General features: G+C 45.9%; 1 protein-coding gene across 6 annotated transcripts in view; it reads left to right on the top strand.

Moving 5' to 3' along the window:
- Window positions 1-17,997, top strand: part of ENTREP2 (endosomal transmembrane epsin interactor 2) — a 451,267-nt gene that overhangs the window by 110,695 nt on the left and 322,575 nt on the right. For 2 of the 6 annotated variants that reach the window (XM_059714815.1, XM_019477588.2), the window contains exon 1: window positions 7,015-7,167. The exons of the other annotated variants lie outside the window; for them this stretch is intronic. The gene's annotated coding sequence lies outside the window, so the exon portion shown is untranslated. Of the gene's footprint in view, window positions 1-7,014; window positions 7,168-17,997 lie in introns of those variants that run through there. 6 annotated transcript variants of the gene reach the window in all.

The following is a 17,997-nucleotide window of genomic DNA, read 5'->3' as shown; positions in this document are numbered from 1 at the left end:
CTGTGACGGAACTCCAACTAGCTACAAGTATCAAGGACAATAAAAAGTCCTTTTTCAGATATGTGGGGAGCTGGAGGAAAAACAAGGGCAACATTGGACCCCTGCTAAACCAGATGGGACAACTGACAACCAACACCCAGGAAAAAGCCAACCTATTAAATGGGTACCTTGCATCAGTTTTTCATCAGTCCCACAGGACGCCCATGCCCATTACAGGACAAGGAGGCCCAGGGGAAGGAGATTCCCTGTCCTCCATTAATGCTGACCTCAGGAAAGAGCATCTTGAGAGGCTGGACACCTTCAAGTCAGCCAGCTCTGGCAATCTACACCCCAGGGTACTCAAGGAGCTGGCTAGCATCATAGCCCAGCCTCTGGCATGGATCTTTGAGAACTCCTGGCACTCTGGTCAAGTGCCCAAAGATTGGAAGAACGCTAATGTGGTGCCTATGTTCAAGAAAGGGAGGAAAATGGATCTGGCAAACTACAGGCCTATCAGCCTGACCTCTATCCTGGGCAAGGTCTTGGAAAAGATTATCAAAGAGGCCATCTTTAACAGACTAGCTGACAGGAATATCCTGAGGGATACCCAGCATGGGTTTGTTGCGGGTAGGTCTTGCTTGACCAGTCTCATTTCCTTCTATGACCAGGTGACCTATCACCTGGACAAGGGAGAGGAGATTGCTGTCATATAGCTTGACTTCAAAAAAGCCTTTGATCTGGTATCCCATGATCACCTCTTGGCAAAACTGGCCAACTGTGGCCTTGGGTCCACCACGATCCGCTGGCTGGGGAATTGGCTCCATGGTCAGACCCAGACGGTGGTGGTTGATGGAAGTCAATCATCCTGGTGCTCTGTGACCAGTGGGGTCCCCCAAGGCTCTGTCCTTGAACCTATATTGTTCAGCATCTTCATTAATTATGTGGACATTGGAGTCAGAAGTGGACTGGCCATGTTCACCAACGATACCAAACTCTGGGGTAAAGCATCCACACCTGAGGACAGGAGAACCTGATGGTGTTTAACACCAAAAAATGCAAGGTTCTCCACCTTGGGAGGAAAAAGCTGCAGCATGCTTATAGGCTTGGCAGTGCTACGCTGGCTAGCACTACGGATGAAAAGGACTTGGGGGTCATCATTGACCACAAGATGAACATGAGCCTTCAGTGTGATGCTGCAGGCAGTAAAGCGAGCAAAATGCTGGCTTGCATCCATAGATGCTTCTCAAGCAAATCCCAGGATGTCATTCTCCTGTTGTACTCGACCTTGGTGAGGCAGCAGCTGGAGTATTGCGCCCAGATTTGGGCTCCACAATTCAAAAAGGATGTGGAGAAGCTTGAGAGAGTCCAGAGAAGAGCATGATAAGAGGTCAGGAAAACAGACCTTATGACGACAGGCTGAGAGCTATGGGGCTCTTTAGCCTGGAAAAGCGCAGGCTCAGGGGCGATCTGATGTCACCTATAAGTTTATCACGGGTGTTCACCAGGATCTAGGGGAAGGATTGTTCACCAAAGCGCCCCAAGGGATTCATAGATTCATAGATGTTAGGGTCGGAAGGGACCTCAATAGATCATCAAGTCCGACCCCCTGCATAAGCAGGAAAGAGTGCTGGGTCTAGATGACCCCAGCTAGATACTCGTCTAACCTCCTCTTGAAGACCCCCAGGGTAGGGGAGAGCACCACCTCCCTTGGGAGCCCGTTCCAGACCTTGGCCACTCGAACTGTGAAGAAGTTCTTCCTAATGTCCAGTCTAAATCTGCTCTCTGCTAGCTTGTGGCCATTGTTTCTTGTAACCCCTGGGGGCACCTTGGTGAATAAATCCTCACCTATTCCCTTCTGTGCCCCTGTGATGAACTTATAGGCAGCCACAAGGTCGCCTCTCAACCTTCTCTTGCGGAGGCTGAAAAGGTCCAGTTTCTCTAGTCTCTCCTCGTAGGGCTTGGTCTGCAGGCCCTTGACCATACGAGTTGCCCTTCGCTGTACCCTCTCCAGGTTATCCGCATCCTTCTTGAAGTGTGGCGCCCAGAACTGCACGCAGTACTCCAACTGCGGTCTGACCAACGCCCTATAGAGGGGAAGTATCACCTCCCTGGACCTATTTGTCATGCATCTGCTGATGCACGATAAAGTGCCATTGGCTTTTCTGATGGCTTCGTCACACTGCCGGCTCATGTTCATCTTGGAGTCCACTAGGACTCCAAGATCCCTTTCCACCTCTGTGCCACCCAGCAGGTCATTCCCTAGGCTGTAGGTGTGCTGGACATTTTTCCTCCCTAGGTGCAGCACTTTGCATTTCTCCTTGTTGAACTGCATCCTGTTGTTTTCTGCCCACTTGTGCAACCTATCCAGGTCTGCTTGCAGCTGTTCCCTGCCCTCCGGCGTGTCCACATCTCCCCATAGCTTTGTGTCATCTGCAAACTTGGACAGAGTACATTTCACTCCCTCGTCCAAGTCGCTGATGAAGACATTAAAGAGTATCGGTCCAAGGACCAAACCCTGCGGGACCCCACTGCCCACACCCTTCCAGGTCGAGACCGACCCATCCACCACGACTCTTTGGGTGCGACCCTCTAGCCAATTCGCCACCCACCGGACTGTGCAGTCATCCACATCACAGCCTCTTAACTTGTTCACCAGTATGGGGTGGGATACCGTATCGAAGGCCTTCCTGAAGTCTAAGTATACGACATCCACCCCTCCTCCTGTGTCCAGGCGTTTCGTAACCTGGTCATAGAAAGAGACTAGGTTGGTCAGGCACGATCTGCCCGCCACAAACCCATGCTGGTTTCCCCTCAGCATAATTTGTCCTGCCGGGCTCTCACAAATGTGAGCCTTGATAATTTTTTCAAAGACTTTACCAAGGATGGAGGTGAGACTGACCGGCCTATAGTTGCCCGGGTCCTCCTTCCTCCTCTTTTTGAAAATGGGGACCACGTTAGCCCTTTTCCAGTCCTCCGGGACTTGGCCCGTGCGCCACGAGCATTCGAATATTCCTGCCAGTGGCTCTGCAATGATGTCGGCCAGTGCCTTCAGCACCCTCGGATGGAGCCCATCCGGGCCTGCCGACTTAAAGGCATCCTGTTCTTCCAAGTGACTCTGCACCACCTCAGGATCTATGTATGGAAGTCTGGCGCCTTGCTGCTGCCTCTCTACAACCCCAGTGAGAGACTTGTCGTGCCCCTCACTTAGGAACACTGAGGCAAAGAACTCGTTGAGGAGTTCAGCCTTGTCCCCCCCTATCTGTCACCAATTGTTTCTGCCCATTTAGCAGCGGTCCTATTCCTCCCTGGGCCTTCCTTTTACTCCCAATATATCTAAAAAACAATTTCTTGTTGTCCTTTACTTGGGTTGCCATCCTCAGCTCCATGTTAGCTTTGGCCCGCCTAACTGCCTCCCTACAAGCTCGAGCAGAGGAGGTATATTCATCTTTAGTGATCTCACTCTGTTTCCACTTTTTATGTGCTCCCCTTTTGGCCCTTAGGCTGCCCTGAATTTCTCTGGTCAGCCATGGAAGCCTCCTGGCCCCTTTCCCTCTTTTGCCTCGCTCGGGGATCGTCTTGCTTTGTGCCCGAAGGATCGTTTCCTTTAGGCACAGCCACCCTTCTTGGGCTCCCATCTCTTCAAAACTCCTACTCTGCAGTGCTTCCTTGACTAATCGCCTGAGTGCATTGAGATCAGCTTTCCTAAAGTCTAGCACTTTCACCCTACTAGTTACCTTACCCACTCGCCGTCTTATGTTGAATTCTATTATAAGGTGATCACTGTCTCCCAAATGGCTACCGATCTGGAGGTCCCCTATCATGTCATCCCCTGTTGCCAATACCAGATCCAGTATGGCATTCCCCCTAGTGGGACCATGCACCTCCTGTGTCAGGTGGAGGTCCTGTACACAGGTTAGAAACCTGCGTGAGCGATGGGACCTTGCTGTCTGCGTCTCCCAGCAGATGTCCGGGTAGTTTAGGTCCCCCATGACTACCGCCTCTTTAGCTTTTATGGTCTCCGAGAGTTGCCTCAGGAGCCCCGCATCTATTTCTTCCCCTTGGTGTGGGGGTCTGTAGCAGACCCCTACCACCAAATCCCTTTCTCCTTGCCCCCCATGTAGCCTAACCCACAATCCTACTTCCTCAACCTCGGATTCTGTCTTGATGAGGGTTGATGTATATTGCTCACTGACATAAAGTGCAACCCCCCCCTTTCTTCCCCGACCTGTTCTTTCTATACAATCTATAGCCCTCAATATGTACCGCCCAGTCATGGGATGAATCCCACCAGGTCTCTGTTAGCCCCACTAAGTCATAGGTGTTTAGTGCAAGCAGGAGCGCTAGTTCATCCTGCTTGTTCCCCATGCTCCTAGCATTAGTATATAGGCACTTGAGCCCTGTGACTGGTGCCTTTGCTGGCCCCCCGCTCCCAGTCCCATGGGGCCCATTGTTCCTTACCTTCTTGTTTCTTACCTGTTCTGTTGTGCTGGCCTCCCCATGGCTTTCAGGTTCCCAATGTTCTCCTTCTTCAGGCTGGGCTGTCCTTGTGGGTGCCACATGGTTTGGTGGTCCACAGCTTCCCCTGCCCTCGTACTCCCCTCCCCCTGACGAGCCTAGTTTAAAGCCCGCCAGAGAAGATCCGCCAATCTAGTAGAAAACACACGCTTACCTTTGAGGGACAGGTGAAGCCCATCCCAGCTGAGCATGTCCCTTGTCGTGATGTGCGGGTCATTGTCCAGGAAGCCGAAGCCTGCCTCGAGACACCACTGCCGAAGCCTCCAGTTGGTCTCTCTGATGCAGTTCTCCTGCCGTCTTCCTCGTCCGGTCACTGGTAGGATGGAAGAGAAAACCACCTGGGCACCGAACTCCTTCAGCACGCCACCCAGAGCACAGTAGTCCGCCATCAGGTGATCGGGGGTTCTCCTGGCCGCATCATTAGTACCCACATGGACTAGGACCATGGGGTAATAATCGGTGGGCTTGATCCTGGCCTGGATTACCTCCATCACACCCCGAATTTTTGCTCCAGGGAGGCAGCATACCTCTCGTGCCGAGGGGTCCTGGCGACAGATGGGTCCTTCCGTACCTCTCAGGATGGAGTCTCCTATGACGAGCGCTCGTCTCCTCCTCCTCTGGGTCCTCGTGGATCTCTGGATCTGTTTGGAGTGTGAAGAACGTGGTGTTTCTTCTTGCTCAAGGGTTTCCTCCTCCCCTTCCATGCCCTGGCGACCCTGCAGGAGCTCGTACCTGTTCACCAGTCGGACTGGAGAAGCTGGCACCGGTTCGCTGCGTGCTGCTCCGGTCCTGGCTGTGACTGTCTGCCACTCTGCTGTGGAGGGTATTCCCCGGGGTGCTTCTTCCTTTGGTGCCTGGGCCTGCAGGGAAAGGAAATAACTATCAATTTCATCCTCCGCCTCCCTGATCCCCCTCAGCCTGCTAACCTCCTCCCGGAGCTCCCTCACCTGCGCCTCCAGAGCCCTAAGATGGGCACCTGCCGGACAGGTGTGGGGGCCCCCAATCTCTGCCCCCTCCGGCCCTGCTGGGGATACCCCACAGGCCAGGAGGTAGGGGGACACCAGCTCCCCCATGGGCTCGGTCTGGGTGGAGGCCTCAGACCAGCCCCAGTTAGCCTTGTCCCCCTGGGCAGAGGCCCTACCCCTACAGGAGTCCCACTCCTGGCCCTCCTGGCCCGCCCTCCGGCGCGAACGCCTGCGCAAACGCCGGCGTGCTCTTACAGAGCGCGCCTGTTTGCGCACTCTGTTCGCGCCACGCGGCTCGGGAGCGCAGCTCCCTACCGGCTCAGCTATATGGGACCCGGGGGGCTTCCCCTCCGGATCCGGCTCAACTGTGCCAGGTCCTTCTGCCCCACTTACCTTCAGGGGATCAGCTGCTGCTGCCCCCGCTGATGATTCCTCTGTTGCTGCTTGGATGACAAGGTTGAACTCCAGCAAGACCATTTCAGGTTGGACATAAGGAAGAATTTCTTTACTGTCCGAGTCCCCAAGGTCTGGAATAGCCTGCCATTGGAGGTGGTTCAAGCACCCACACTGAATGCCTTCAAAAGAAATTTAGATGCTTATCTTGCTGGGATCCTATGACCCCAGCTGACTCTTGGGAAGGGGGCTGGACTCGATGATCTTCCGAGGTCCCTTCCAGTCCTAATGTCTATGAAATCTATGAACAGAAGTTCAGAACGTACACACTGGTTTAAAAATGGTGAAGCCCAGTCTAAGATTTACTCCCCTCCAGCAAAGGGTGAATGGATGTGTGACGCCTGTATGTGTTGTAGGGCTTGCTACCACTGCCCTGAGCTCGTCTGCCTACAGGTGACAACAGGGTAGACCTCAGCTTTGGGTCACCTGGTCTGCCAGGAGGTTGGTCTTATGTTTTCTCGCCTGCCATGACTTTGATGAAATATATTCCCAGGAGGCACTGCCCACAGTGATCCTGCCTAGTCTCGATCCCTGTTTCTTCTGTGGTGTTCCCAACCTCCCCTTTACTCCAGCCTAACTTCTTCAGATGGTACTCACAAAATTCTTCTGCAGCCAGGTCGCAGTGCTGCCTGTTGTGGTATTATTTGGCTTTCTACCCTAGGGTGACCTTTGGTACACCCCTCCACAGCTGGTCTTGGCCTGTGCTCAAATATCAAAAGAAAAGGCAAAAAAACCCAAAGAAAACCCCGGCTGCTCTCAGCCTTCTTGTCGGGCTTAGTCCCCTTTTACCTGGGATCAGGTTCTCAAAATCCCAATCGCACCTAGCAAGAAAAATCCCTTAGTCCAGTCTTTGTTATGCGCCAGCCTGCCCTGCACCCCTGTGAACATTCATAGTCTCCTTAGGGTCTCCCCCATGTGCAGGACAGCTTTACCTGTAACTGTAGTTTCCCTCAGGCCCTCCTCCAGATCCTCTGTTGGAAACTCTGCTCCGGAGATTGTCACAGGCCTTGTGGGCTCTCTCGCTCCGGATCTTCAGCTGAGGATCTGCTCCAGAGATTATCACCAGCTGTGTGTGTGTAGGCCTCCGGCTCATGGTCACTCCTGCAGCCGGGATGGGACAGATGGGACGCTCAGCCATTCCCCCTCCCTGCGGCCTGTAGGGGACTGACCCTTCTCTGCCCCTCTCCGGGGCCGGAGATATCTCTAGGCAGCCTCCCTCCTCCAGTCCTGAGTGAGATGCTGCTCTGGAAGTGTGGTGGGTATTTTCCTTCCCTTCTGGTCTCCAGCTGCAGCCCTACCAGCCCTCCACGCTGTGAGTTTTGTCTCGCTCCTTCACAGTATGTTCTGTTTGCTACCAATTTAGACCACGCTGCTTACAGAAAACCACATAACTTAGATCAATTCTACCTCAGGTTTTTTTAATCTAGTCATAGAGGTGGTGGGCAACGTTCATGCTGCAAAGCCAACATTGCACTGACTTCTGCACTGACAAGTTTCGTTGACAACTTTTATTAGCTGCTTCAGCAGAGAAACCAAGGTCTGGACTGGCATAGTAATTTAACTATTCTATCCAGGGTATAGATGAATATTATGAAGAGACATAGAAAGCATTGTTAGTGCTGTAACTGCCTTATGGGTAGTGTGATCTTCAGTCTCTCAGTTGTCAGTTTGGCACCTTTCATGATTATTATGTATATAGTTTAAAAATATTAATAGTATAAGGAGCAATGATTTCTGAGTGAGGGAGGTTACATTCTGACGTCCTTTTGTAGCTGTCAGGTACCGTGGTATCAGAAATGATTTTTTTTTTTCATTTTCATTAGCTAAATGTTTCTTAGAAAGGCAGAATTTGCTGGTTTTGTGCTATCTGTACAGTTTTTGGAATGCATCTATGGACAGACATATAAAACACACTGAGGTTGATAGTATTCCAGAACTAAAGGTTTTTAACTGGTTTCTGGGGAAAGTAGTAACTTTATGTCTCTAAAGAGGATTATATAAGCCTATTATATTGCAACTCATACTTTGTTATTCTGTCAGAAAGGAAAATGATGTAACCAGCTCATGCAATTGACAATTTGGCAGCCAAGTATTTGGCATGAATCAGACTAGTGTCCCTACTACATGATACTCAAAGCATCCCTTTTATTGCAGGTGATCTCAATTACTTTTGTATTGTTATTATTTTAATTTTAAATTCAAATGTAAAATGCCACACCTCATACGTGCCCGTTCTGCATATATGAATTCTGTAATGATAATTGTTGGATAGGCATTTGACAGGGATTCATGAGAATAGGATTCCTATTCTAAATCCACTTGAGAGGTAGGTTTTTTGAGGGTAAAGTCCCCATAATATTATCTCCTATAGATTCTTCCACATTGTCCTGTTGGAGGTATGTAGTTTGTCCTCCAACAATACAAGTGTCAGCATTTGTTACCAGGACAAGCAGATCCCCTGCAAAGGCCTTGTATTACTGGTGATCAGGAATGGCCAGTATGGGTTCAGCAAGAGCAAGTCATGCCTGACCAGCCTGATTTTCTTGTATGATAAACTGATGGACTATGTGAATGAGGAGAGAGCAGTGGATATGGTATGCCTTGACTTTAGCAAGGCTTTTGAGATGGTTTCTCACAGCAGTCTCATTTACAAGCTAAGGAAATAAACTGAAAGTGTTTTAAGATCATTATGGATCATCATTCTCAATGTGTAGTTGACAGTGACTCACAGACTGATTGGAAGGAGGCATCAAGTGGGGCTCCCCAGGGGTCTGTCTCAAGTCTGATATTGTTTAATATCTTTATTAATGATTTGGATGATGGGTTGGATACTTAATAAATTCGTGGATGACACCAAGTTGGATGGAGCTGCAGATGCTCTAGAAGGTAGGGCTAAGATCCAGAATGACCTGGGTAGACTGGAGAAATGGTGTTCAATCAGTCAGCTGTGATTCAACAAGGACAAACAGAAAGTCCTGTACTTGGACTGTACCTACAGAAAGTCCTGTACCTGTACTTGGACCTACAGATCGGTGGCCATCTGGGAGACAGTGATCACCTAATAATAGAATTCTTCATAAGACGTCAAGTGGGTAAGGTAACTAGTAGGGTAAAAGTGCTAGACTTTAGGAAAGCTGATTTCAATGAACTCAGGCGATTAGTCAAGGACGCACTGCAGAGTAGGAGTTTTGAAGTGATGGGAGCCCAAGAAGGGTGGCTGTGCCTTAAGGAAATGATCCTTCGGGCACAAAGGGAGATGATCCCGATGCAAGGAAAAAGAGGGAAAGGGGCCAGGAGGCTTCCTTGGCTGACCAGAGAAATCCAGGGCAGCCTACAGGCCAAAAGGGGGGCACATAAAAAGTGGAAACAGGGAGAGATCACCAAAGAGGAGTATACCTCCTCTGCTCGTGCTTGTAGGGAGGCAGTTAGACGGGCCAAAGCTACCATAGAGCTGAGGATGGCATCCCAAGTAAAGGATAACAAGAAATAGTTTTTTAGATATATAGGGAGTAAAAGGAAGGCCCAGGGAGGAATAGGACCCCTACTAAATGGGCAGAAGCAATTGATGACGGACATGGGGGACAAGGCTGAACTCCTCAACGAGTTCTTTGCCTCAGTGTTCCTAAGAGAGGGGCAAGACAAGTCTCTCACTGGGATTGTAGAGAGGCAGCAGCAAGGTGCCAGACTACCATGCGTAGACCCTGAGATGGTGCAGAGTCACTTGGAGGAACTGGATGCCTTTAAGTCAGCAGGCCCAGATGAGCTCTATCCAAGGGTACTGAAGGCACTGGCCGACGTCATTGCACAGCCACTGGCAGGAATATTTGCACGCTCGTGGCGCACGGGCCAAGCCCCGGAGGACTGGAAAAGGGCCAGTGTGGTCCCCATTTTCAAGAAGGGAAGGAAGGAGGACCTGGGCAACTATAGGCCAGTCAGTCTCACCTCCATCCTTCGCAAAGTCTTTGAAAAAATTATCAAGGCTCACATTTGCGAGAGCCCAGCAGGACAAATTATGCTGAGGGGAAACCAGCACGGGTTCGTAGCAGGCAGACCATGCGTGACTAATCTAGTCTCTTTTTATGACCAGGTTACGAAACGCCTGGACACAAGAGTAGGGGTGGATGTCGTATACTTAGCCTTCAGGAAGGCCTTCGATACAGTATCCCACCCCATACAGGTGAACAAGTTAAGAGGCTGTGACTTGGATGACTACACAGTCCGGAGGGTGGCGAATTGGCTAGAGGGTCGCACCCAGAGAGTTGTGGTGGATGGGTCGGTTTTGACCTGGAAGGGTGTGGGCAGTGGGGTCCCGCAGGGCTCGGTCCTTGGACCGATACTGTTTAATGTCTTCATCAGTGACTTGGACGAGGGAGTGAAGTGTACTCTGTCCAAGTTTGCGGATGACACAAAGCTATGGGGAGAAGTGGACACGCCGGAGGGCAGGGAACAGCTGCAAACAGACCTGGATAGGTTGCACAAGTGGGCAGAAAACAACAGAATGCAATTCAACAAGGAGAAATGCAAAGTGCTGCACTTAGGGAGGAAAAATGTCCAGCACACCTACTGCCTAGGAAATGACCTGCTGGGTGGCACGGAAGTGGAAAGGGATCTTGGCGTCCTAGTGGACTCCAAGATGAACATGAGTCGGCAGTGTGACGAAGCCATCAGAAAAGCCGATGGCACTTTACTGTGCATCAGCAGATGCATGACGAATAGATCCAAGGAGGTGATACTTCCCCTCTATCGGGCGCTGGTCAGACCGCAGTTGGAGTACTGCGTGCAATTCTGGGCACCGCACTTCAAGAGGGGTGCGGATAACCTGGAGAGGGTCCAGAGAAGGGCCACTCGTATGGTTAAGGGCTTGCAGGCCAAGCCCTACGAGGAGAGACTAGAGCACCTGGACCTTTTCAGTCTCCGCAAGAGAAGGTTGAGAGGCGACCTTGTGGCTGCCTATAAGTTCATCACGGGGGCACAGAAGGAAATTGGTGAGGTTTTATTCACCAAGGCGCCCCCGGGGGTTACAAGAAATAATGGCCACATGCTAGCAGAGAGCAGATTTAGACTGGACATTAGGAAAAACTTCTTCACAGTTCGAGTGGCCAAGGTCTGTTACAGGCTCCCAAGGGAGGTGGTGCTCTTCCCTACCCTGGGGGTCTTCAAGAGGAGGTTGGATATGCATCTAGCTGGGGTCATCTAGACCCAGCACTCTTTCTTGCCTATGCAGGGAGTTGGACTCGATGATCTATTGAGGTCCCTTCCGACCCTAACATCTATGAATTGGGGTGGAATAACTGCATGAATAAATACAGAGTGGGGAATGACTGGGTAGGCTTCAGTAATACACAGAAGGACCTGGGGGGTTACAGTAGACTATCAACTGAATATGAGCCAGCAGTATGATCTTATTGCAAAAATGCCAATAGCATCCTGGGTTTCATTAATAGGAATACCATTTGCCAATCAAAGGAAGTGATTCTTCTGCTCTATTTGGCACTGGTGAGGCCTTATCTGGAATACAGTGTCCAGTTTGGGGCCCTACACTTCAAGAAGGATGTGGTCAGGGTCCAGTGGAGAGTGACAAAATGATTAGCAGAACAAGGAGCAATGGTTTCAAGATGCAGCAAGGGCAGTTTAGGTTAGATATTAGCAAAAACTTTCTTACTAGGAGGGTAGTAAAACACTGAAACAGGTTACCCAGAGAGGTTGTGGAATCCCTATCCTTGGAGGTTTTAAGACCTGCCTTGGCTGGGATGATTTAGTTGGGCATGGTCTTGCTTTGAGCAGGGTTTGAACTAGATGACCTCCTGAGGTCCTTTCCAACCCAAATTTGCTATGATTCTTTGATTAGCAGCCTGCAAAGCATAACTTAAGAGGCTGAAAGAACTAGGGTTATTTAGTTTGGAGAAGAGAAAACTGAGAGGGGACTTGATAACAGTCTTCAAATACTTGAAAGGCAATTGCAGAGACGCTGGAGATGGCTTTTCTCTATGGCTGTAAGGAACAGGACTAAGAGCGGTGGCCTCAAGCTGCAACAGAGGAAATGTAGGTTGAAGATTAAGAGGCAATTGTTTACTATGAAGGTGGTCAAGCACTGAAACAGGCTACATAGAGAAGTTGTCATTGCTGAAAATTTTCAAGAGCAATTTGAACAAACACTTGGCTGAGATGGTGTAGTCAGAAATGATCCTGCCTTGAGCAGAGGGTTAGACTGAATGATCTTGTGAGGTATCTTCCAACCCTACTTTCCTATGAGCCTAACACAGTTTTAATGGGTTTATACCATCAGGGAGCTGGGGAGGATGGGTTGTAGGCCAGAAGAATGTGCGACTACATTGGCCCATATGCATACCTATGGGTATGACAAGTTTGGGGCAAGCACCATGTTTTCTTTTTGCAAAAGGTGACAAACCCTGCCACCACAACACGATAATGTGGGAAGATTTTTATGAAGAGAATTCTACAGAGATCTGTTCTTCCAGAGTTCCTTCCAGTGGACTTTCTACAGAAAAAAGGATGATCTTTTTGTAATGAAAGTAATGGAAAGTGAATCCTGTGACAATACATATAACATTTTCCCCTTAGTTATTTTTCTTATCCACACGGCAGAATAAATTATAAGGCTTTTCTAGTTACTAAGCTATGCTGAATTCCATTTCTACTGCTTCAATAATTATTGAAATTAGATATTTACTTTTTGATGGTCATTGGTCTGGAGCAAAGCAAACATTGTCATTCTTAGTATTTAGATCATTTCACAATGCACTGCAGGTTTCATCCTTTGAGAAATTGTTTCGGTAATTGAAAGAGCCATCGTCTCATTTCAATTATCTAATGCAATCTCAATCCTCATTCTTATAATTATTGGAAGAGCCCAGCAGCAAAAACCTGATCAGAGATTTCCTAACACTGTTGGAAAGCAACATTTCTAGAATAATTTTGTGTACTGAGTCAATGATACAAGAATACAATTCAAGATTGGTGTGAAAACATATTAGGGAAATGTCTAAAGAAATTTATCATAACATTTTTCTTGTCAAAGCATCATGATGAATGTCATAATTCTGTTTGGTAACTCAAATATAAAATGAAAATTCATCTGAAAGTAAATTTCTCTTAGTAGTTGGCTCACGTTTTTGAATTTGTAATGAATTGGAAATTATCGTATCTTTTTTGTTTGTGAAATGAGGCTTTTACATTTCTTACTTGTTTAAGAACTTGATAAGTACAAAGAAATAGGATTCTTTTTAGCATGAGCAATAGATTTCAACAACTGTAAATGAATATGATAACAGTATACATGACAGTGCATTGCAAAAAATCATACTAGTGGACTTGTGCAAAAGCCATCAAAACAGCAAATATTAAGTGATTATAAATGTTTACAGTCCAGTTGTATTTGGCCAGATACTTTCATGTTCATTAATTTCAGCTGGAGTTAAATCAGGGATGAATTTAGTCCATTGTATATAAAATGAGGTACAGGCATGTAGATAGATAATACCTGAGTGAAGAATTTCTTCCTGTTTTCAAGATAGCTGATCAACTATTAACCACTGAAAATACATTCTGTTAATGTTTGTGATATCCTCCATGAGTCCCCATTTGACCTTGCTGTGAATATTTGGGGTAAAACTTTTAGGCCATAGACTGAAATTATTATCAGGAAATTATTTAAAAAAATGTGAGGTGCTTTACCCTTCACTATGGACTTTAAAGAGAACACATTCACTGGGAGAAAATGTAAACCTGTTAATGGTCAGTGACACTAATGTAATCTGTTACTTGTAAGCAGATTTATTTTTATTCTACTACAGTAACTGTTATCTGATTTATGTCAACTCCAGACCAAAAGAAGAGGATCACACAAGTTAAGACCATTGAAGCATTGCATTTTTGATTGCAGAAATGAATTATACACTTATGTGATAATATCTTATACTTCAAACTGTATTCAGATTTCCATTATATCAAATGGTATATATTAAACAGGGTCTCCATTTTAATAATATCAAACCCCTGGTTGTAACTTGTACTTTAATTGGCTTAGAATAAAGCTACAGTAGTGAGCATTTGTATACAAATATATAGCAGAGATGTCATCTTTTGATAACAGGTTATATTTTTACAGGTGTACATTAATAGAGAGTACTGCTCTGAATAACTCCTCCAGTGTGAAGCAAATGTTATCACGTCTCTACATCTGCTTTTTATTATAATAAATAATTTTAATATAGTAACTGAAGAGGCCTTGATTGTATTGTTTGTGTGAGAAAAGAGAGGCAAGATGGGAAGATAAGGAAAAGTGGCTTACTGTAGTCTGTTGCTTGGTCATGCAGAATAAAGAATAGGAGAGTGCCAGTTTTCTATTTGTAATTACCCATTATCCACAGGTCTTAATAAGTTACCCATGAAAACACAGGAAAATGTTGTGAACTGTTTATGCTTTCTTTTCTTTTAAGATACTCTTTTGCGAATTATTCTCTGATTTTTGTTAATATTTTCAGGTTACATAATAGATCTATTTAAATGTAATAGTTTGTTTTGCAAATTTTTAAAATCAAAATCAGATTAGATTTAAGAATGTATTATGATCTGTTGCATGGAACTGTATATTTGACACATCTAAATCCCTGTTCACTGTTTTTAATATAATATGTGTATTACAATAAAATAATGTAACAATAGAAAAATTGGACCACTTCTAATAGTAAAAAAGTACAGATATACTTCTTCATATTGACGTTGGGAAGAATACTTCAAAACAAAATACTTTCATTCTTCATTCTTGATTTTTCTTAATATTAAGGATAAGAGTATAATAAACAGGAATCTCAAATTCTGAAACGGATAGGAAAAGATTTGATTTTTTTATTTCTTCCATGTACACTATTCTCTGATGTCTTTGAGACATTTACCATATTTACTTGAATATAAGATAAGGTTTCCCCCCACTCTAATCAGCATAGAGAAAAAAATCTCATCTTCTTACAGTCATGTACAAGGAAACTACATTAAATGCATTGTCTATTGTTAAACTGCTGCCAAAAGCAGCATGTGCTTAGTAATGGAAATCAACTATGAAGTAAATTAAAATGCAGCCAACACTGAGCATGACTATAAAACATATGGCCCACATTGGGCAATCATATTGATGGGATTTTTTTTTCTGGCCCTTAAAAAAAACAGCCAGTTTCTCTAATACCCTCCCCTTGTGCCAAACATGCTGATAGGAACCTACTTTTCCTTAAAAAAAAAAAAAAAAATAAATTTCGTGTTCCAAGCCAAATCAATTCCAAATCTACGAGTCATTCAAGAACTATAAGTGGCCCTACTACTGGCAGACATCCTCCACCCCCACCTGGGGGTTCAGATGCTTCCAGTTCATTTGGCAGGCATCCTGCATGCAGGCCCAAGCCCGGAAGCTTGGGGTTCGGATTCCCCCAACTTTTGCTTGCCCTCAGCCGTATGGCCGCAGGAGCAAGCTAGGAAGGAATTTCCCATTTCCATAAAGTGGGCATAAAGGCAAGATCTTCCCACTGGAAGTGAAAGTGGGAGGTTAACTATACGTTACCTCTGTGGGTACTACCCCTTGCCAGAAAAACAGTTATCCCCAGCAATTAGGAAAACCGCCTTAGCAGTCACAGTATTTCCTCTGCCTGGCACCTACCACAAGGATGGATAGGTTGATGCAGCCCATCTAAATAAGCTACATAGAGGTGTACATTGTGCTCAGTCTCTCTCAGCAATGACTCTTTTACAAGTCACAGTGAGCTACTACTTTGGATGTATTTTGCTTTCTTTTTCGCCCACAGTTTAGCTGTGCCTTTCTTTCCCACTTTTAATCATTTCAGTTTTGTCACCAGCCTTAAATGTCTGGCAAACCTCACCAAATGGGGCCCCAAACAGTTCACCCAGAATCCCTCTGTTGCCCCCCTCTCCGTCTCTCTCATATGATCAGTGTGGCCCCACCCTCCATGAGGTGGAGCTGGACTAGATTGCCCTGTCCCTCATTTGCATATCAATTTTAGGAGGAGCCCAGACTCATGACAAGAACACCCAGTCATGAGTGGGGGGCTAATTAGCACATTGATCCTTTTTTGGAGGGGCGGAGTGTGTGGGGGGAGAGGGGGGCAGGTATCTGGAGTACACACACATACTGACCACTGCTGAGCTATGGGGTCTCCGTGGCTTGAAATACAATTGTCTTTGTTGGGGCCCAGTCCAATGAACTATATAATAAATCAAGGCTTTAAATTAATATTGTGCATAGTTTGTACTGCGTGTAAGGCAGTACAAAAGTGTTGCTTAAAACTGTTTGTGGAGTACTTGTCTAAAATCTTGCATCAGTTTAAAAAAAAAAGACAAAACATGTCAGTCATCCATCAGTGTTTTCAAATTTGCTTTTCACTTCCATGTGCACAGGGAGAGCAAGATCTGACAGTAGTGAGGTGGAGCTCCAAGGAAAAGAAATTGTGGTGGGGAGGAGCAGAGGGCCACCAGACCTCCCTACCTCCCTCAGATTTATTTTCCCTGCTGTAGCAGTTTGGAGGGATAAAATCAAGGTGCACCTGCAATAATTTGATTCTGTACGTGAAAAATTATAACACATGTATAAATTCATAAATAGAATCTAATTATTGGGTGGGGTTGTCGTATAATCAGGGTCATCTTATATTTCAGTAAATACGGTAAATTTCAGGTAGTGTTTTCTGCTTGCAGTAGGTTTAACAGCGTTGTTTTTGCTGTCAGATTTTCCTCAGTTCCTGTTTTCCTTGGCCTCATTCTCTTGTGGTTTCATTTCTCTGTCCTTTCAAATAAATAATTATTTGAAATGTGTTTTCAAATAATTATTTTTTTAGATTAGTCATTTGTGTTATATTGTATTATTATAAGTTAGCCATTTTACTACTTTACATCTTAGTACCTAAAAATGAAGTAGTTGTTTTTCTTTTACTTGTCTTATGTACCATCCCCTTCCCTTCTGATTTTTCCTCTCTTACATTGTGAGCACCTTAAAACCATCTTTTCTGGAAAGTCTTGAAAGTGTCTAATACAGGGGTTGCTACCTTGTAGGAGTGATGGGGTTGGATTAACAGTTCAATCTGAAAGTGGGCCACCATTCGCAACCTGGCCACCACCAATTCTGGAGTGGACCAGAAAACTGTGAAGAATGCAATCACTGGGATAAATCTGTAAACTGAACTCCTGGTATATGAGATGGTTGCCAAGAACAAGGGGCATGTACAATGGTTGGTTCCCCCTGCTTTAACCATATGCCAGACTCCCCCATTCCCTAAATTTACCCTGTAGTCTGGGCTTAAAAACCCTCCTCGGGAAAAACTGATTTTAATCTTGACATTTTGTCCTGTCTCTGCAGAATTCAGGCCCTTAGTTTGTATCAGGCAGGTGTTGTATTTTTTGTATCTAAAATTTTTAACGTAGACTACGGGGGAGCAATTTGCTGGAAAATGTTGACTCTTGTAAGTCGTGTTCAGTGAACATATTACTCTAGGTTGACCCTGCATATCCATTGAAATCATACTATGCATTTTTAACTTCCAGAAGCAATGTGTTTCTCATGCAAGTAGATTCACAGTATTCCTGCTTGTTGCACAGCTATAGACTTGTGTGTGCAAAGAAGCTGTTGTCTTATACATTGTCTTGCATAAATATTTTATTCTGAGAAATATTTAGAAGTCACACCATAATTTTAATATAATTGTTAGCCACTTCCATAAATACATTTCAGTTGTGAAGCATACACTTTTTTGAATGGCGCAGGATTTGTTGCACAAAAAGAAAATGTAAAGATGGACTTGAAATGAGATCAAAACTTCACTTTGCTAATAAATTCTGGCAGCTGTGTGGATGTGCAGGTAATTTTACTGTCCTGCTCACTAGGGGTGCTGAGGGATTTCATTTCTCTGTTCCTGTTTCCATGGCATTTAGGATTATATTAGTTTCAGGTTCACAGTGAGTAAATGAGACCAAGCTAGGATGCAGTGTGTAATTGTGCGGATCATCCTGGGTGATTAGAAAATGTCACAATCTCTGCTTGGATTGTTGCTTCCTTCTTTGCTACTCA

This window comes from Alligator mississippiensis, chromosome 11, assembly GCF_030867095.1.
Source record: "Alligator mississippiensis isolate rAllMis1 chromosome 11, rAllMis1, whole genome shotgun sequence".
Lineage (NCBI taxonomy): Eukaryota > Metazoa > Chordata > Crocodylia > Alligatoridae > Alligator > Alligator mississippiensis.
This window is presented reverse-complemented; position numbering and strand designations above follow the sequence as displayed.